Here is a 20,804-nt window from a genome sequence, read left to right as displayed (position 1 = left end):
GGGTGCCTCGGTGGAGCTCTGTGGTGGGTGCATCGGTGGAGCTGTGTGGTGGGTGCATTGGTGGAGCTGTGTCGGTGGAGCTGTGTGGTGGGTGCATCGGTGGAGCTGTGTCGATGGAGCTGTGTGGTGGCTGCATCGGTGGAGCTGTGTGATGGGTGCATCGGTGGAGCTGTGTGGTGGGTGCATCGGTGGAGCTGTGTGGTGGGTGCCTCGGTGGAGCTGTGTGGTGGGTGCATCGGTGGAGCTGTGTGGTGGTTGCATTGGTGGAGCTGTGTAGGTGGAGCTGTGTGGTGGGTGCATCGGTGGAGCTGTGTGGTGGGTGCATTGGTGGAGCTGTGTGGTGGGTGCATCGGTGGAGCTGTGTGGTGGGTGCCTTGGTGGAGCTCTGTGGTAGGTGCATCGGTGAAGTTGTGTGGTGGGTGCCTCGGTGGAGCTTAGTGGGTGCATTGGTGGAGCTGTGAGGTGGGTGCATTGGTGGAGCATCGGTGGAGCTGTGCTGTGGGTGCATCGGTGGAGCTGTGTGGTGGGTGCATCAGTGGAGCTGCGTGGTGGGTGCATCGGTGGAGCTGTGTGGTGGGTGCATCAGTGGAGCTGTGTCGGTGGAGCTGTGTGGTGGGTGCATCGGTGGAGCTGTGTGGTGGGTGCCTCGGTGGAGCTCTGTGGTGGGTGCATCAGTGAAGCTGTGTGGTGGGTGTATCGGTGGAGTTTAGTGGGTGCATTGGTGGAGCTGTGTGGTGGGTGCATTGGTGGAGCTTAGTTGGAGCATCGGTGGAGCTGTGTGGTGGGTGCATCGGTGGAGCTATGTGGTGGGTGCATCAGTGGAGCTGTGTGGTGGGTGCATCATTGGAGCTGTGTCGGTGGAGCTGTGTATCGGTGGAGCTGGGTGGTGGGTGCATCGGTGGAGCTGTGTAGGTGGAGGTGTGTGGCAGGTGCATCGGTGGAGCTGGGTGGTGGGTGCATCAGTGGAGCTGTGTGGTGGGTGCATCGGTAGAGCTGTGTGGTGGGTGCATCGGTGGAGCTTAGTGGGTGCATTGGTGGAGCTGTGTGGTGGGTGCATCGGTGGAGCTTAGTTGGTGCATCGGTGGAGCTGTGTGGTGGGTGCATCGTTAGAGCTGTGTGGTGGGTGCATTGGTAGAGCTGTGTGGTGGGTGCATCGGTTGAGCTGTGTGGTGGGTGCCTCAGCGGAGCTGTGTGGTGGGTGCATTGGTGGAGCTGTGTGGTGGGTGCATCGGTAGAGCTGTGTGGTGGGTGCCTCGGCGGAGCTGTGTGGTGGGTGCATCGGTAAAGCTGCGTGGTGGGTGCATCGGTGGAGCTGTGTGGTGGGTGCTTCGGTGGAGCTGTGTGGTGGGTGCATCTGTGGAGCTGTGTGGTGGGTGCCTCTGTGGAGCTGTGTGGTGGGTGCATCTGTTGAGCTGTGTGGTGAGTGCCTCGGTGGAGCTGTGTGGTGGGTGCATAGGTGGAGCTGTGTGGTGGGTGCATCGGTGGAGCTGTGTGGTAGGTGCCTCGGTGGAGCTGTGTGGTGGGGGCATCTGTGGAGCTCTGTGGGGGGTGCATCGGTGGAGCTCTGTGGTGGGGGCATAGGTGGAGCTCCGTGGTGGGTGCATCGGTGGAGCTGTGTGGTGGGTGCATCAGTGGAGCTGTGTGGTGGGTGCCTCAGTGGAGCTGTGTCAGTGGAGCTGTGTGGTGGTTGCATCAGTGGATCTGGGTGGCGGGTGCATCGGTGGAGCTGTGTCGGTGGAGCTGTGTGGTGGGTGCATAGGTGGAGCTGGGTGGTGGGTGCATCAGTGGAGCTGTGTGGTGGGTGCATCAGTGGAGCTGGGTGGTGGGTGCATCTGTGGAGCTGTGTGGTGGGTGCATCTGTGGAGCTGCGTGGTGGGTGCATCGGTGGAGCTGTGTCGGTGGAGCTGTGTGGTGGGTGCATCGGTGGAGCTGGGTGGTGGGTGCATCGGTGGAGGTGTGTGGGGGTGCATCGGTGGAGCTCGGTGGTGGGTGCATCAGTGGAGCTGTGTGGTGGGTGCATCGGTGGAGCTTAGTGGGTGCATTGGTGGAGCTTAGTGGGTGCATTGGTGGAGCTGTGTGGTGGGTGCATCGGTAGAGCTGTGTGGTGAGTGCATCGGTAGAGCTGTGTGGTGGGTGCATCGGTGGAGCTGTGTGGTGGGTGCCTCGGCGGAGCTGTGTGGTGGGTGCATCGGTTGAGCTGTGTGGTGGGTGCATCGGTAGAGCTGTTTGGTGGGTGCCTCGGCGGAGCTGTGTGGTGGGTGCATCGGTAAAGCTGCATGGTGGGTGCATTGGTGGAGCTGTGTGGTGGGTGCTTCGGTGGAGCTGTGTGGTGGGTGCATCTGTGGAGCTGTGTGGTGGGTGCCTCTGTGGAGCTGTGTGGTGGGTGCATCTGTTGAGCTGTGTGGTGGGTGCCTCGGTGGAGCTGTGTGGTGGGTGCATAGGTGGAGCTGTGTGGTGGGTGCATCGGTGGAGCTGTGTGGTAGGTGCCTCGGTGGAGCTGTGTGGTGGGTGCCTCGGTGGAGCTGTGTGGTGGGTGCCTCGGTGGAGCTGTGTGGTGGGGGCATCTGTGGAGCTCTGTGGTGGGTGCATCGGTGGAGCTCTGTGGTGGGGGTATAGGTGGAGCTCTGTGGTGGGTGCATCGGTGGAGCTCTGTGGTGGGTGCATCAGTGGAGCTGTGTGGTGGGTGCATCGGTGGAGCTGTGTCGGTGGAGCTGTGTGGTGGTTGCATCAGTGGAGCTGGGTGGTGGGTGCATCAGTGGAGCTGTGTCGGTGGAGCTGTGTGGTGGGTGCATCGGTGGAGCTGGGTGGTGGGTGCATCAGTGGAGCTGTGTGGTGAGTGCATCGGTGGAGCTGGATGGTGGGTGCATCTGTGGAGCTGTGTGGTGGGTGCATCTGTGGAGCTGTGTGGTGGGTGCATCTGTGGAGCTGTGTGGTGGGTGCATCTGTGGAGCTGTGTGGTGGGTGCCTCGGTGGAGCTGTGTGGTGGGTGCATCAGTTGCATCCCACACTCATTGTTTCAAGATAAAAGTATGCAACTTGCCACCATGCTTGAAATGCACGCAGAACGAAAGCTTACTAGTTAGAAAGTATTAGGCAAAGTAGGACGCTGAGTGAAAATACGCCTGCAAATGCTCACAGCCATGTAAAGTTACAGAACGCCCCCTGAAAGGATAAAAGTGTGTTATATTCAAATAAAAGTATGGTAACACTAGTTAAAACGAGTCTTTGAGGCTGTCAACAGCTTTGCGTGCACTGAAGCGCTTGAGTTGAGAGTCGTGCGCAATACAAGACCAGTGTTTTACAATCCTGGCTACCCCACTCGATCAAAGTGTGTGATCCCTGGTAAATCACTTCATGTCCTTAATTTCGCTTTTCTGTCAACAGCTTTGCGTGCACTGAAGCGCTTGAGTTGAGAGTCGTGCGCAATACAAGAAAGCCCATCCATGCGGTTGTTGAACAGAGCATTTACCATCCCCCTCAGCATGAAAATAATTTAAAAATACATTAAAGCTGTTGCTGTGCTTAAAGTTAAAGCGGCGGCCATCAGTATGAAAATAATTAGAAAGAAGGGAAGAATAGGGGAGAGTAAGGGGAGACGCACGGGGAGCAGCAGCCTTTGATGTGCTGGCCGGCCGTGGGCAGTGAATAATTAGGGGAGGAGAAATGCCAGAGCGCACGCTGGGGAAAGCTTGTGGGAAGGAGGCTGGTGGCTTTGATGCTGTGCACGCGCTTTTTCACGGGCACAGCATCAAATCGCCCCTTTGGGTAAGCTCTGGATAAGCCACAATATGTCTCGACATCTGCAATGCTTGCGCATTGGCAGAGGTCGAGCCCTAAAAACATAGATCAGGTTGTTGCGTGGAAATAAGGTCCCATACCTCCACAGAGTGTTTGGGCAGGGATCTAATGTTACAGAGCAAATTACTCCATCCAGATTGAACGTTAGAACCAGCCCCAAAGGTCTTTCTATCTGAATAGTAGTCATCATCATCATATTGCGCCTGAAACTGACAGTGCCGGCATGAAAAAGGCCCTTCCGGAAGGGACCCCACCTCCCTAACACAGCCCGCCTGTGGAGCACATTGTAGGTCTAATAATGTTTGAGCTGAATAACTGACCCGCTTAGAAGTACAGCAATTTCTGTCAACCGATGTAGGGGTCATGGCCCCTGGCCCCGTCCGGTCGCGGACGGGCGCAGACGGGCTTCTCTTTGGCTTGTCTTAGGTGCGTCCTTAGGCACTTCCCTGTGCGCGACCGCTGCGCGCTCTTGACGACGAGGGGGCTAAATAGCCCTTCTGTTCAGCAGCTAGAACGCTAACCGCTCCAGTGTGCGGAAGCACCTGGCTCTCCCTGTCCCGCCCTCCGCTCAACGGTACTAGCTAACGAGTCAGACCAGGGCGGGCAGGATGAAATATCGAGCACAGGCTTCCTGGGTAAGTGTCAGCCCCTTTAATTCCCCACAAGCACTTGAGTGATAGTGAGCAATTTAAAACACAAACAGTATGCACTGTTCAAGTACAAGCAATCTGCACTTCAAAGATTAAAAACGATTGACTGAATTTTTAAAAAATATATATCAATGCGGGAACTCAGAAAAATCCGAGCAGCAGCACCCAAAGTAGTGCCCAATGTCTGTCGCAAAGCGTGAAGCGGGTCGGGGAGACACTGCCACTGTCGCTCCCTACCGCAACACGCCGCTACTCCTCGCTGCCTAAATAACCCTTCCATTCGGCAGCTAGAACGCTAACCGCTCCAGTGGGCGGAAGCACCTGGCTCTCCCTGTCCCGCCCTCCGCTCAACGGTACTAGCTACCGAGTCGGACCGGGGCGGGCAGGATGAAAGATCGAGCACAGGCTTCCTGGGTAAGTGTCAGCCCCCTTTAGTTCCCCACAAGCACTTTAGTGATAGTGAGTAATTTAAAACACAAACAGTATGCACTGTTCAAGTACAAGCAATCTGCACTCTGTCTTGTCTCGCTGGTCTGAGGCTGCCCTGGAGCTCCGCAGGGGCCGTAGAGAGGTGCTCATGGACACCTCCGGGTGAGCAGTGGCAGAGACAGCATCAGTGTTTTTTTCCAGAAGAGCGATTGGAGAAGCCAGCAGGAGGCCCTCGGCAAGACTTCGGAGGTTTCTGCCCCAACGTTGGAGTCAGGTACAGGGGTAGCGGAAAGGGGTTCTGAGAGAAGGAAATTACAGCAGCTTCAGAAGGCCTCAGTTCTTGGGAATCAAGCCCCTCAGGAGGATTTCCCTCCTCTTCTGAGAGTGTTGCAACCTGACATCGCTTCTAAGGGGGGCTCCAAGAGGTACAGAAAGGGTGCAGGGGTTGGTTTGGGGCTTGCCAAGTCATTATTGAGAAATAACCCTAACAAGGGCTCTGAGATTGATTACAAGCAAAGCGCCGATAAAGCCACTCCAGTGTCACCGGATACTCCCCTGGCTCCTTTTGCTCCCGTGTTAACCAGCAGCTCTGCCTTTCAGACATACCAAGTTAAAGGCAGATCTATTAAACCTAGGAGGTCTAAAAGTAACCCCGTTAACACCATAGTCAGGGTTACCCCATCATTGCACTCATATTTCAGGGTCCACTGAGAGGTCCTGGATATCATTACACAGGGCGAAACCCTCAGGAAAAGTTCCGTCATTTTAACCACCTCAACAACTCTGGCACTATCACGGGCTGCAGCATCCAATAAAATCATGGAGTCTGCCACAAATCAGTTCACTCAGCAGGGTAACCCCAATACAATCTCAGACCCCGTTAAGGCCACAGCCAGCTATACTATTAGCCCTCTGGATCAATCTCAAACCCAGTCGCAGCTGCAGCCCGCAGCGGCTTCACAACAGTGATCCTTTTAAGGAGTAAGTGGTGGCCGGATCTTCATCTTCAGTCTTGGAAGCGCTCTTTGTTACAATGTGTGAAGATATAAGGAATGGTTTTGTGGTATCTGCAGTCAATCAGGGAGAGATCAGAAGCTTTTGCGAATCTCTGGAGACAAAGGTGGATCTACTGAACTCCAGGACCGTAAACCTAGAGAATAATGTTGGTGAATTAAAAGAAGACCTTGGAATGGCGAAGTCGGACATTTCTTTGCTAGGGAAAGAAGGGGCAGACCTCCGCAACAGAATGGAAATTTTGGGAAACAATGCTCGCAGAAACAACTTGAGCCTTTTAAATATCCCGGAAGGGAGTGTAGGATCAGATCTTAGATCCTATATTGTATCTCTACTTAAAGCCTCCCTACAGCTCGAGGACTCAGAAGAATTACTGAGTCATGACATACAGAGGGTGCACAGGGATCCTTTTCGTAGAAATCCCAAAAGATCCAAGCCCAGGAAAGTATTAATTAACTTTATTACCTTTGCTTTAAAAGAGAGGATCCTTAATTTAGCATTGAAAGTAAAATCATTGAAGGCTAAAGTGTTTCCTTTTGAAATCCGTTCTGACCTTTCCAGGCTCAAACTGGACAGGCAGTGGGAGCTGGGAAGGAACCTGGAAGATTTTAAAAAGCATGGTGCGGTAGCCCAACTAAAGTTTCCTGCCTACCTGAAAGTGATGCATAACAACAAAATGCATAACTTAAGATGAGTTCAGGAGGCGGATGAGCTGCTTGACATACTTAGCAAGGGGGCCCCTTAAGAAGTAAACTTGGCCTGGGTCTCGCTACTGTACCCATTCTTACTACCGGTCTGTCTCTTCTCTCGTTTCACTTCCCACCCCTTCCCATCATCATCATAATTGATAATCACATAATGATTATGAAGTTAAAGCAATAGGTAAACCATATTTAGTGGGCGGCGGGAGGTCGGATAATTTGTGTAAGGAAAGTAGGAACTGAAATTAAAATAAACAAAGAAACAAATAAAAGGTACACATTAATGAAAGAAGGACGTTAGAGTCTAGATTAAAGGGAGGTAAATTTAAATTTAAAAAAAAGGAAAAAACAACATATAATTTTTTTTTTTTAAAAAGCTTCACACATAAGTACAAGTGCACGCTTTTCTTCCCTCATCTTCCTTAATAGCTCTTAATGGTTGGAAGGGTTGGAAGGATTTCTTTTCTTTTTCCTTTTTTAATATTTTCTTAAATTTTTGAAGGTGGGTGGGGCGGATTGCTCTGGGATGCAATCTCTGGACTACATCTGTCCAGATAATCAGGGTAAGGGTTCTCCAGGGTTGGGGGTGTGGTGGGGGGGCACAGGGTTTGCAGTTGGGAGCAGTGGGGTAAAAAAATAAAACATTTCCTCATTCACTTTTTTTCAATCTCATCAATCTCATTCTTAAGAGCAATAATTATGGAATCCCGTTGGATCGAGTGCTGGTGCTGGCTATTTCTCCTGGCGACAGGCCGTTGTTTTGATCTGCCATGAGCTCTATACAGATTTGGTCCTGGAATGTCAATAACCTGCGCGTAAGACCGAGAAGAGACACGATCATGCAATATCTTGGGGTTTCCCCTGCGCAGGTCATTGTTCTCCAGGAAAAACATTTGCTTAAGGAAGAGACTGTCAGTCTTCTTAAGAATAAAAGATGGGTTGGTTCTTATGTCAGTACTAGCCAGTCAGCAAACATTAGAGGGGTTCTAATTTTATTTAAAAAATCAGCTAGGGTTCGTATCCTATTAGAGCTAGTTGACCCATGTGGCAGATGGGTCATTGTGAAAGCTATAATTCTCGGGATCCAGTTTACATTGGTTGGCTATTATGGACCCAACCAAGATGACCCATCTTTTCTTAAGACTATCTTTCTCATTTGCTGGATTTTCCTGAACCAGTAGTCCAAGCAAGTGATTTTAACATTGTTTTGAATCCCTTACTAGGTAAGTCACCAAATAATAGAGCTGTGGTTCCTTCTAAATCTCGGGATTTTTCATTGGGGGCGATGAAGCAATCGACTTTTCTGACATTTGGAGGGAAAGATCAGGCCAGCAGTTAGGAGTCTCATATAGAAACCACAAGTGTCGGCACAAATCTAGAATAGATTATGTGTTGATAAGTCAATCTCTAAGAGGCAGAGTTTAAAAAAATTCTTATTCGGCATCTCACCTCTCAGACCATTCTGGTATCTTGCTGGACTTAGAGTGCCTAATCTCACCAGGTCATGGTCCTTTGACTGTGCCCTACTTTTGGAGTAAGAGGAGATCTCCTTCTTATCCCAGGAAACTGAATGTTTTCTGAGGGTGAATTTAGACTTGGCTTCAATATCAGTTGTTTGGGATTCCTTAAAGGCTTTCCTGCGGGGTCAAATTACAATCAGGTCGAGCTATAGAAATAAAAAATATAAAGAGGAGATCTCACTAATTGAAGCTAAGTTGAAGGCAGCGGAGGCTGATCTAAATTGCCAGGCTCCTCCCGATATCCAGCAAGCATGTCATACCAATTTTAAAAAAAACTGAAGGGTCAGTTGGAGAATATCTTGCATACTAGGCTCATTCGAAGATGGAAGGCAAGTGAAATTGCCCATTTCGAGTATGGAGAAGGGGCAAGAAAGCTTCTCGCATGGAAAACTAAATCAGACCGGGTAAGAAACCAGATCAAAGAAATTATTAGTGGGGATGTTACTCTCTCTTCGGATGAGGAAATTTGGGATGCATTCCAGACCTTCCTCCAAGACATTTATAGAGAGGATAAATGGGTGGACAATTCTAATGTTAAGAGCTGGCTGGATAGCATCTCTCGTCCCTCCCTGAAGTTCGAACAGCAGGAACTCTTAGACTGGGAATTCACCAAAGATGAGGTTAGGGAAGCCATATCACTCTGTAAGAATGGGAAAGCTGCGGGACTCGATGGGCTCCCAGCTGAGCTCTATACATTAATGAGTGACATGATTGCCCCCACCTTGACAAAGCTCTTTAATCAGCTATTACAGGAAGGCTTAAATCTCCCAGTCTCATGAAATGACGCCACAATTATTTTGAGTCTGAAACCTGGGAAAATCCATCAAGTTGTGGGTCATATAGGCCCATTTCACTTTTGAATGCGGACTACAAAATCTTCGCTTCAATTTTGGCAGCAAGATTGGGACTTGTGGCGGGGGATATTCTCCATCTGGATCAGAAGGGATTTGTCAAGGGTTGACAGCTATCAGACCTTCCCTAGGATTTTATAGGGGCGATTGATCTGGCCTCTACATATTTACTTCCATTAGCGGCCATGACCTTAGACGCCACTAAGGTTTTTGACAGAGTGAACTAGACCTACCTGATGGAGGTCTTGGGAAAATTTAATCTAGGGAAAAAGTTCTGTCTAATAGTCCAGTTGATATACCAGGAACCAACAGCCAGACTTTTTGTTAATGATAATACCACTGACTCTTTTAAGATCTCAAGGGGAACTAGACAGGGCTGCCCTCTCTCCCCTCGCCTCTTTGACCTATATATCGAGCCATTTGCTCAATGGCTCAGGGATGACCCCAACATTCAGTCTTTTAAGTAAGGGGAGTGGGAGAGGAAGGTCGTTCTGTATGCTGATGATATTTTAGTCCTTTCGGCCAACCTGCAACCAGCATGTCCAGCCGTGATCAGCCTGGCACAGGATTTTGGTCTTGTCTCAGGCTATGAGATCAACGCCGCGAAGACAGAATCCATGGTCTGGAACCCCGGGAGGACCCAGCATCAGCCCCAGATCAGTTCTAAGATTAGATATTTGGGGATCAACATTGTGCAAGATATTACAAAGATTGCTGAGACAAACTTAACTATAGTGGCTAGGGAGTGTCAGAGGCTGATGAAATCCTGGGCTCAACTACCTTTATCCATTCTTGGGAGGGTCAACCTAGTCAAGATGACATTACTCCCTAAGGTCACCTTCCTCTTTAATTGCATTCCCCTTCACTTCGAAAAATCTGCTATAGATAAGCTACAGTGGGATATTCATTCCTTTGTTTAGGCGTATAAATCAACAAGAATTGCATGGAAAAAGCTGAGACAGAGGAGGGAGAAAGGAGGCCTTGCTCTGCCTGATCTCCAGCTTTCTGCTTGGGTCTTTCAACTCACATATTTGCGTATACTCTTGAAAATGCCGGTTAGTACTGGAACGGAGGGATGTTTCTCGCCATGCTTAGGGGAGCCAACTTACCTGAGGAGGGATTTTTGCTTAAATTTGGAGACCCAAAGTTTTTAAAAAAGGTTAAGCTGAAGGTCCTTCAGGGTTTTGCCAAAACCTGGGGTAAACATAGGGGTACGACCGCGCTCAGTTATTTTTCAAGCTTGACTCTCCCTTGGGATTCTCCTGGTGCCCCGGAGTGTCTAAGGGATAGGCTGGCAGTACCTTTGGGAGAAGCCAGGCAGTTGGTCTCGGGGGACCTGCTCTCTGACGGCATTCTTGTTTCATGGGAACAACTTAAAGATAAAGTCAGGGAAGGCCTCTCAAGGTTCAAATATCTTCAGTTGAAAAGTTGGGCTTAATCGCAATTAAATCATAAGAACCCAATTGGGGGTGTCAGTGTTTTAGAACTTCATCCTCCGGCTAAGCCACCCTGGAGGAAGGAGGTTTCTTTTTGGTATCAAGCCATAATTGAATCTGCGGACTGCAAATTTAAACTGGCTGAGGAACTGTGGGGGGGGTTCCTTACCTGCACAAGATTGTGACTATCTATGGCAGAACTCTTGCAAGATCCTCTATGAGGTAGTCAAACTAGCATGGCTGAAAGGGAACCACCTGTTTACCATGCATAGGGCTTATTCCCCCCCCCCCCCAGAAGCTCTCCAAATTCATCAAAGGTCCACCAGTTAGCTGCAAGAAATGTGGTATGGCTTTAGCTTCAGACACTCACATGTTTAAAGAATGCCCTGCTTTGACTACCTTCTGGGACAGTGCTGGCAATTTCTTGGTGAGCACTTTGGGTTGTCCAATTCACATTGACTTATCTTTGATTATTTTTGGTTTTACACCCAATGTTACGGGTCCATCCATATCATTGCTTTTTTATGCTATCCTGCTAGCCAGGAGACAAATTTTCAAAAGATAGACAGAACCCACTCCCCCCTCCTTCTCAGACTGGCTGACCTCAGTGTTGGTGGTCTCTAAGTTGGACCTAGCTAAATCTTGCAGTAGGAAGAAGACAGCATTTTGGGATTTGCTGCAACTCAGACTGGGCTCAGAGCTAATTGTTATTTTTCTTTTCCTCTGAGTCCTATGATTATGCTGCCTCGATACTCTTCGGGCTAAGTCGGCTACTCTCAGTCACCCCCTGGAAGTATCACGACGATTGTCATCTAGCTCTTGGATCTTGAGGACGAGTTATCTCACCTGGTTTTCATTAGCACCCAAGCAAGTCATGATACCAGTTGGCGGGTCTTCTATGAGGTATCCACTTCCAATTGCCTACTTTTCTCAGCTTGCTGAGTATGGGTATAGACATCTTGGGTGCGAAGTGAAGTGAGATTGGTGGCAAATGAGGATTAATAAGATTTAAAAAACAGAAAAAAAAAACTATGCTTTTACTTATGTTTTGAATATCTGCAAGCGATGTGTAAACATACACTTTGTACTTGTAGTCTTTGCTTAAGAGAAGCCTTGCATATGAGAAGCAAAGCTGCCAGTAACTGCACATTTTTTACTGCTAGCCTTGCTTCTCGCAAGCAGGAACTATAAGTACAAAGTGCGTGTTAAACAACGCTTGCAGGTTTTCAAAACATAAATATCAGGCATTGCCATTTACAATGGCAATAGCTCAAACTCTCGCAAATGCGATACCAATTGCATTGCAAATGCTTGTTCTTCCTTGTAACAGGTAACTTAATCCCAGGCAGAGAGAACGGATAACCACAGCGTCAGGAACACAGGATCAAATAAGTATACACAAGGGGCAAGGAACATAGAAATAAATGTCTTTGCCAAGCGCTGTTACCGTCTTGTTCAGTAATGCAGCTGTCTTTCTTTTCTATTCTTTGTAGGTAGTGGGTAGACGGAGAAAACTGAGTCCACCAAGCGGAGAAGGCACACGGAACAGGAACACCGAGAAGAGGAGTTCCGGGAAGGAAACAACGCCGCAATGAAGCAGGATACGGACGAGGACCCCCAGAAGTGCAATGTAAGACCGGGAAGGTAAGCAACACTCTCCCGAAACAGGAAAGCAATGCGTTACTGCTCAGGGATGGCTGCACTTTGACCTGTTTGGCCGGCCACCGAGCATGCGTGCCCCCGTACGTCGTCCATATTGTACCTCCATGGACCCCCTACCAGCTTGGGTTTATCGGGATGTTGCCTGTGAAACAAACGCAACAACCGAGGAGCATGCCCCTGACTAGCTGGCTCCCAGGTGCATTCCTCAAAACCATAACCCTTCCAATGTATCAAATACTGGAGCCTGCATCTTACTCTACGTGAATCAATGATAGCCCGACCTCATATTCTGGTTCGTTGTCCACCATCACAGGGGCTGGGACAGTAGGGAGGTGCATGCCAGGTGCTACCGGTTTCAGAAGAGAAACATGAAATACCGGATGTATCTTTAGAGAAGGTGGAAGGTCTAGCTTCATAGCAACAGGATTCACCACTTTACATATCCTGTATGGGCCTATAAACCAGGGTTTGAATTAGCAGTGCAAGATTCTTTGTTGATAGCCACACTTTGTCCCCTTGGCTATATCCAGGCTCTGTGCGTCAGTGGAGATCCACTCTTTCTTTATACCTTGCCTTAGCTATGTCTAGATTTACCTGTGCTGTCTGTGTATATCTTTTTTTTGTAAAATTTTTATTTTGCAGAATATCAGTTGAAACGGAAAGGGGGTGGGAACAGTAAGAGGGGAATCAGAAAAAAGGAGAAAGACAGGCGACATGCCGCCACTCAACCCCACACAGGGGGCGCAGAAATAGGGAGGGTGCATGCAAAAAAAAAAAAAAAGGCGACAGGGCTCTACAGTTCACAGGTAGCCAACAATAGTCCGATAAGCAGCGGGGGAGTATCCACCCAGTGCAGCATCTAGTCCAGAACAGGTATCCGTAGATCAAAGGAACATCTCAAGTTCGCCCAGTGTCCAGCAACCCTCCCTAGTCATAGCCAGTTGTAGCGAAAGAGAGAAGAAAGAAAGGAAGAACACAAGATGATTACCCCAACTATCCCTCCACCCTCAACCCTCCCCAACATCACCCTCCCCCCGGCGGCGGCGACCAACAATCACACAGTGCTATGCAGACATTCTCGTACTCAGAGTTGGAAAAGATGAAGAGACCGCAGTGTCGACGGACACACGGCCGAAGGTAAGCCTCGGGACAGAAATCTTACAAGCGAGCCCCAATTGTACGTAAAAATTTTTAAATTCCCCAGGAAGATATCAGAGAGGCGTTCCATGCTCAACAGACGCCACAATCGGGCATGCCACAAGGAAAGAGCAGGGGCAGACGGGGACTTCCACGCAGCCGCCAGAGTCATCTTGGCCGCACCCAAACATAGCCACATAACACGCTTATCCGCTCTAGTCTGATGTTCAAGCAGCGGGTCCCTAAGCCCTAGTAGAACAAAGGCCATGGTGGCCGGGATCGGGTAACCTAGGATATCCTTTACGTGGGAGAGAATCTCAGCCCAGAATGGCTTGACGGCGGGACAATCCCACCATATATGGCTAAAGTTTCCTAACATCCCACAACCCCGCCAACACCTATCTGAAGCAGTAGGAAATATACGGTGTAATTTAGAGGGATACAGGTACCAGTCAAAGACGAGTTTCAAATGTGCTTCTCTGAGGTCAGTAGAGTGATTATGTGATGTCACATCTCTCCACAAGGCCTGCCATTCAGTAGTAGAGATGTCCCTCCCCAGTGTGGCTTCCCAGTGGTCCTGATAGCGCGGTCGCGGTGCCACGGTAGAGTCTAACAGCAGTTTGTACAGGAAAGAAATCGTTCCCTTCATGGTGGAGGTGTGAAGAATGAAGGATTCAAATTTCGACAAGGGTCTGGCAGCCGCGTCCACTACGGCAGGTGACGTCGCCCAGTGTAGGAGTTGGAGATGTCTGTAGCGTTCTGTCGGAAGGACGCCGTAGTCCCTCATGCAGTTGTGGAAAGTGAGGGGTTCGACGCCATGGAATAAATGGGTGAGGGATCGAAAGCCACCCTCCCTCCAAGCGTCAAAGGGACCTTCCTCCAGGGCCGGGGTAAAAGCCGGGTTGAAATGAATCGGGGTGAATGGGGACGGGAATGTGGTCCATGGGTCATCACCGCTCACCGTGTCCCAAACTTTCAATACCGTGCTCGTGGGAGTGCTAATGTAGGCATTTTTTGGCCGGTCTGCTTTAGGCTTCCAGGCCAAATCCCAGATGGAACGACCCGCAACACTCCGATCCATGTGGAGCCAGTGCTTTTCCGATAGCTGTTGGGACCACTCTACGATGACCCTCAGTTGGGCGGCTTTGTAGTATAAATGCATGTCCGGAAAGCCAACCCCACCCTCCAAGCGTGGGCGCCGCAGGACCGAAAACGGGAGCCTTGCACGGCCACCCTGCCAGACATATTTCAGCATCACAGTCTTCAATCTGCGGAAGTAATCTAACCCTGTCGGAATAGGCAAAGCCTGAAAGAGGTACAACAGCTTGGGAAGAAGCACCATTTTAAGAGCGTGTATCCTGCCCAGCCACGAGATGTATTTAGGCTTCCACCTTTCCAGCTCCGCCTTAACAGTAGAGAACATCGAAGGGAAGTTAGCTTGGAACAGGGCATTCACGGAGGGGGTCAATCGCACGCCCAGGTAAAGCAAGGACTCCGACGCCCAGGCGAGTGGGGTGAGCGGCCGGGTCAGTCGTACCTCCCCCGCCGACAGGGTCAGATTCAGGATGTAGGATTTATCAAAATTGACCTTGAAGCCCGCCACCTCTTCGTAGACGGAGAGCACCGAGTGGACATGCGGGAGCGACAGCGCAGGTTCCCTGATAGACAACAGAACGTCGTCCGCAAAGAGCGAGATCTTGTGCTGCTCGCCCGTAAAGGGAAGGCCCAAAATCCTCTCATTGTCCCGCACTGCCATAGCCAACGGCTCAATACTAAGAGCAAAGAGAAGGGGCGAGAGGGGACATCCCTGACGCGTCCCTCGGGAGTGACGGAAACTCGAGGATCTATGGCCGTTGACCAACACTCGGGATGTAGGGCTGCTGTAGTTGGCCTCAATCATCCTCACAAAGGAAGGCGAGAAACCGAAGGCCACCAGCGTCTTGTGCAAAAACCCCCAGTCGACGCGGTCGAAAGCCTTCTCCGCGTCGAGCCCCACTAGCACCGCAGGCACGCGAAATCGTTCCGCCTTTTCGATGAGGTGTATGACGCGGCGCAGGTTATCATGGGTCTGCCTGCCTTTAATAAACCCCGATTGATCAGGATGAATCAGAGTAGGCATCAGATCCTGCAGTCTACCCGCCAGAATAGAGGAATACAGCTTGGCGTCTAAGTTGAGAAGCGCGATCGGCCGGTAGGATGTACAGAGAGTAGGATCCTTCCCCGGCTTGGGAATGACAGTGATCAGAGCGTCGGCCATAGAGTCCGTGGTTCTGCCATCAACCGCCATCGCGTTGAAAAGTGAGACCAAGTAATCACACACTTCAGAGGCGAACGTTTTGTAAAAGAGGGCCGTGTAGCCGTCAGGCCCTGGGGCCTTGTGCAGCTTCAAGCCTTTAATGGCGTCTAAGACCTCTTCTCGGGTGAAGGGGGAGGACAGTGAATCATTCCATTCTGTAGAGACTTTCGGGAGATGCAGACCCTCCAGGAATTTGGACTGTGCGTCCGAATCAAGGGTGTCACTCGAGTAGAGTGCCGCATAAAAGCGCCCGAATACAGTCGCTTTGGCAGCATCATTGTGCTGGACAGAGCCCACGTGGTCGCGAATTCCCCCTATATAATCTTTCTCACGCTTGTCCCGGAGTTGCCGGGCAAGATGGCGCCCGATCTTGTTGCCCTGGGAGTAAGAGGTGCGCCTAAGACGCAGAAGAGTATACTCCGCCCTGTTATTGTAATGGGCCCTCAGTTTCCCTCGCACCGCCGTCAGGGGGCGTAGAGTCACCCTGGAGGGGTTCGCCTTGTGGGCCTGCTCTAAGGAAGCCAGTTCCAGTTCCAGAGCCTCCCGTTCCTTGCGCCTCAGTTTATTCAAATTTGCATTGAGAGCGAGGCATGTGCCCCGTAGAGAGGCCTTGCATGCGTCCCACGTGGTATACACCGACGTGTCCGCAGGTGGATTGAGGAGGAAGAAGTCACCAATTGCCTTGCGCAGAGCCTTACACGATTCCCCATCACGCACTAGAGCCGCCGGGAAATACCACTTGCGCCAACCATCTCCCCCGGTGGCCCAGTGCAGTCCCAGAACCACGAGGCTATGGTCCGATAGTGAAAGCGGAAGAATATCAGCTAATTGGATGTCCCCCCGGAGGGCCTGACTAACCAAAACATAATCAATGCGGGAGTATGAGTGATGTACGTTGGAGAAAAAGGTGTAATCCCTGGTCTGTGAGTGGAGAGAGCGCCAACTATCAATCAGTCCCATGTCTCCTATCTGACGTTTAGTTTCATCTGAAAAGACCCCAGTGTCTGCCCTGCGGCCCCCAGAACTATCCAGACCCCTGTCCCACACCATATTGAAATCCCCTAATAAGAGTAAGTGACCCTCCACAAAGTCCCCCATCCTGTCCAGCAGCTCCTGCAGAAAGCCATTCTGTCCCGCATTAGGGGCATACAACACAGCAAAAGTACATAGGCGTCCATGCAACAATCCCTTCACCAGCAGCCAACGGCCTTCCTTATCCACACTAACCCCCACGGGTTGAAAATGCAGGGAAGCTCGGAAGAGTAGGGCCACCCCTCTATGCTTCGTGGTCGCAGATGCCCTGTAGATAAGGGGGAACTGCCTATGACGAAGCCTCAACTCATCTCTCCTAGCCAGATGCGTTTCCTGGAGGGCCACCACATCTAAATGATGATCCATGATGTACTTCCAGAGTTTCTGCCGCTTCTGCGGAGAGTTAAGGCCCTTCACATTCCACGTTCCTATGCAGACAGGCATAAGAGGCAACACAGAATCCACGCTATGTTCACAACCAGACAACCTCGGTGCCCGCACCGGCCCCGCACATGCATCAGGGCCCAAGCCCACGGAAAGATCCGGGGGAAGGATCCCAGCCACACCCACTCCAAACAACCCACATGGTCATACCGCAGGCCGCGCCCGGCATTCACGTTCCGAAGGCACATGGGGGTCATGAAAAGGTACATCCCGAAACAACATACAAACGTATAGGAGAACGCCATCCAAAATATCCCCAGCAGACACCCATCACATATCGCCGCCGCCACCCCCCGTATCCCCAACCCCAAACCAAACCACCCTGCCAAGACACCCTTATGCAGAGCTTCAAGAGGCCCACCCTCTCCCCCCCCAAGAACAAAGAACAACAAAATGCAACTCAAGGCACTGAACCTGAACCTCGCAGTCTTCAGTTCCAGTAGGTCGTGGTTCAGAAGTCTCCCACTGGACTGGGGTCGGGGCGGGGGGGTCCACCTGGGGACCCCCAGGTCCACAGTCCGGGGCGTCTTCTCCAAAAGTACCATTGTGCCCCGGGGACCTCAGGCCAAGAGCCCCTCCGACGCCACTCCATGAGTTCGGGGTCACGCTGCACCAGAGCCCATCTGGGGATCAGTCACGGTGGCGGAGGCCACCGAGGCCACTGCGGCCCCTCTCTCTTGCTCACTAGTCGCCGAATCCGGCCGTCGTCGTTCTGTTGCCGGGCCTACATTGTGCCATGATGAAGAGCGTCGTCGCCTCCGAAACGGGGAGCCACGGGCCTCCTGCGTCGGTTCCGCTTCTTCAATACCTAGGAGATCCTTTGCCTCCCGCAGGGAGTTGATCTGTCGCAACCGATTCTCCCAACGAAAGATGATCCTGAAGGGGTGGCCCCAGGAGTAAGATACTCCGCGTTCCCGGAGGAAGGCGGTCACAGGGCGGAAGTCCCTCCGCTTCTGCAAGGTCGTTGCTGCCAGGTCCTGGTAAAGCTGGGGGCGATGGCCCCTAAATTGCAACGAGGTAGTGGTTCTCGCTTTTCGCAATATCTTCTCCTTCAACTGAAAATCGTGTACGCAAACAAGAATGTCAGGAGGCGGCCCTCCGCCCCTCCTGGGCAGCCCCACTCTATGCACTCTGTCCATCTGGACGTCACGTACCTCCTCATCCTCCAAGATCTGGAGAAACAGGGCCAGGACGTACCCACGCAGGTCCCCTGCCTCGCCGTCCCACGGCACCGCTTTGATACGAATGTTATTTCTTCTGGAGCGGTTTTCCAAATCTTCCGCGTGGGTTTGTAAATCCAGATTCTGCTCCGTAAGGCGTATGATGTCCTGTTGGAGTTGATGCACATCATGCGCCATGCTAAGATCATGGTCTTCCAGCGTCGCCACCCTTTCGCCGATCCCATCCACGTCTCTCCGCACCTCTCTGAGGTCCGAGGCCAACTGCGTACGGAGTTCGGAAATATCGTCCTTGATAGTGGCGAAGAGTTCTTTCATGAAGGCTTTAGTCGCCGGCGCCTCATCATCTGACTGTCTGGAGGAGCCACTGGCCCCCGGCGAGGCTGGCTGCTGCGATGATTTGAGGACTACCTCCTTCCCCGTCTTCCCCCCTTTGCGCTGCGAGTTTGACATGGTGGTCAGGCTCTTCCACACTCCTACACACAGGCTCCAGATCACCGCCACTCGGAGGGCGGGAGCCGGGACGGCGATTCACTGCGTTAGGGCGACCGGCCGATGGTGCCGGTCGTCCACTCCAGTGGTCAGTCAGGCACCCCCCTACGGTAGTGCGGCCACTCTTCCTCTAGGTCACCTCGATCCGACGGCGTACCAGTGTCCAAGATGCAATCCAGGGGCAGAAGGCGGCCGGGGAGGCCTGCACCGCAAGGCAGACTGCTAGGCTCAAGGCCTACGGCACCCCAATGTGGCACGCATCCCCTCCAACGGCCAATACCAGGGACAGTCCAGATCGGTCGGCCAGCGATAAGGTTCCTTCAAAGCAGCTCCAAGCGTTCGGCCGCTACCAGGGCCCACCATCCGAGTGGCGGCAGGCACAGCGCTCCGCTCCCCAAAACCGTGTTGGCAAGACGCGAAAGCCCCGTTTCCTCCAGGCGTCGCCGTAAAAGCCCACCTCCAACGAAATGGCAAACCACTCCACAGTCTCTATTAGCAGTGACCAGGGCCCCCGATGGTGTCTAGAGCCCAGCCGCTACCGTGGTCCGGCTGCCAGGCTCAATGCCTCCTGCCTCGCTTTTTGTAGGCGTGTGTAAGCCCCCGCATCGGCCCTCCAGCCACCCGCACTGACCAGGCCCAAAATCAGCAGTCACTCACGAGGCGCGCGACCTGGCGCCGATACTGGGCCTCGCCACGTCGCAGCCTCTCCTGCCTTTCCCCGCTGGTAGGCACGCCGGCCCGTCACTCCCTGGGGTGCGGACCCCCTCTGGTCTACCTCCGGTGTGCAGCGCTCGGATCGGCTCCGACTCTCAGGGGGGGCCTCCCCCCGGCTCCCTCCGCCGGCCCCAGGTGTCGTCCAGTCACCGGTCCGGGCCCGGGCTGCCGGTCGCTCCTCCCAGTGTCCTGCAATGGACGCTCCTTCCGCCGGCGGGTCCGGATCTTCGCTGCTCCCGCTCAGCGCGGCGTACCCTGCGCCGGTGCGGCGACAAGGCCCGGAACTGCTCCGCCTCCTCCGGCACCAGATCACGCGAGGCCGCCGCCTCGCAGGCCGCCGCTCAGCACTTAGTTCTCGCCTCTCACCGGTCACCCTCCGACGAAGGGGGGAAACCGGAACACGCCGCCAGCTATCGGCAGCCCCCGCCGATCGTACAGCGCAAGTAGGGCGCCTCGGGACCCCGCAATTAGCCGCTATGCAGGATCGGCGTCGGAGAGGCTCGAGAAAGCGTCCTACTCCGACGCCATCTTGGCCACGCCGTCTGTGTATATCTTGTGTCTCTTTTACAAAATCTATGGTTACAGGGGTAGAACAAGAGGAAGGAAGCGGGATAGCATGGTTCGTGGGTGAAAACCGTAAGTACAATAAAAAGGGGAGTAGGCAGTGGAAGAGTGGGAACGGTTGTTATATGAAAACTCAGCAAACCACGCCATCTCATCCCAATTAGAAAGAGAGTGTAAGACTTGGCACCTGACATACTGTTCAAAACACTGGTTTACCCACTCAGTTTGGCCATCTGTCGGAGGGTGGTGGCTCGAGGACAACCAAACGTCTATCTGCAAAAGGGCTTCCAACTGCCTCCAAAATCTAGAAATGTATTGAGCCCACCTGTTGGACACCAGTATGGAGGGAAGGCCATGTAAGCGTACAACATGCTGAGCAAATACAGAAGCTAACACTCTGGACGTGGGGAGAGCCCTCAATGGGATAAAATGGGCCATCTTGGTCAATGTCTACTACAACAAGGAGAGTAGTGTTCCCTTGGGCAGTTTTTGGTAAATCCACTATAAATTCTAAGGATACTGTATGCCAAGGGATAGGTGGAGTGGGTAATGGATGTACCAACCCCACAGGAGCTTGGTGAGAGGCTTTCCCTTGGGCACACATATGACATGTCTGAATATAGTGCTTTGTGTCCCTCCTCATGCTAGGCCACCAAAAGTGTCTCTGCTGTACCCTGGGTGTCCAGCGAGAGGATGAGCGTGGCTCCACTCTAAAGCCTGTAACCTCAGATCATGGGTGGGAAGTACTAAACCCCCTTGGACGTAGAACAGGTCTTGAGTTTTAGTGACTGCTTGGGTACAAACTGTCTCTCTCATAGCTGCGGAGGCTTGTACCTACGTAACTGTCTTTAAGAAGTCGCCTTCAGAATACAGAGCACCGATTATT

The 20,804-nt window shown here is 52.1% G+C and overlaps 1 protein-coding gene and 1 long non-coding RNA gene across 5 annotated transcripts in view; one reads left to right on the top strand and one right to left on the bottom strand.

Moving 5' to 3' along the window:
* Positions 1–20,804, bottom strand: part of LOC144769158 (phosphatidylcholine:ceramide cholinephosphotransferase 2-like) — a 499,022-nt gene that overhangs the window by 284,813 nt on the left and 193,405 nt on the right. The window lies entirely within an intron of this gene.
* The window catches only part of LOC144769159 (uncharacterized), a 202,379-nt gene that overhangs the window by 178,222 nt on the left and 3,353 nt on the right, over positions 1–20,804 (top strand). The window contains exon 2 of the long non-coding RNA XR_013598673.1: positions 11,893–12,043. This is a non-coding gene — a long non-coding RNA (uncharacterized LOC144769159). The remainder of the gene's footprint in view (positions 1–11,892; positions 12,044–20,804) is intronic.

This window comes from Lissotriton helveticus, chromosome 7 (assembly GCF_964261635.1).
Source record: "Lissotriton helveticus chromosome 7, aLisHel1.1, whole genome shotgun sequence".
Taxonomy (NCBI): domain Eukaryota; kingdom Metazoa; phylum Chordata; class Amphibia; order Caudata; family Salamandridae; genus Lissotriton; species Lissotriton helveticus.
The sequence above is the reverse complement of the archived record's forward strand: the minus strand, read 5'-3'. Positions and strand labels throughout refer to the sequence as shown.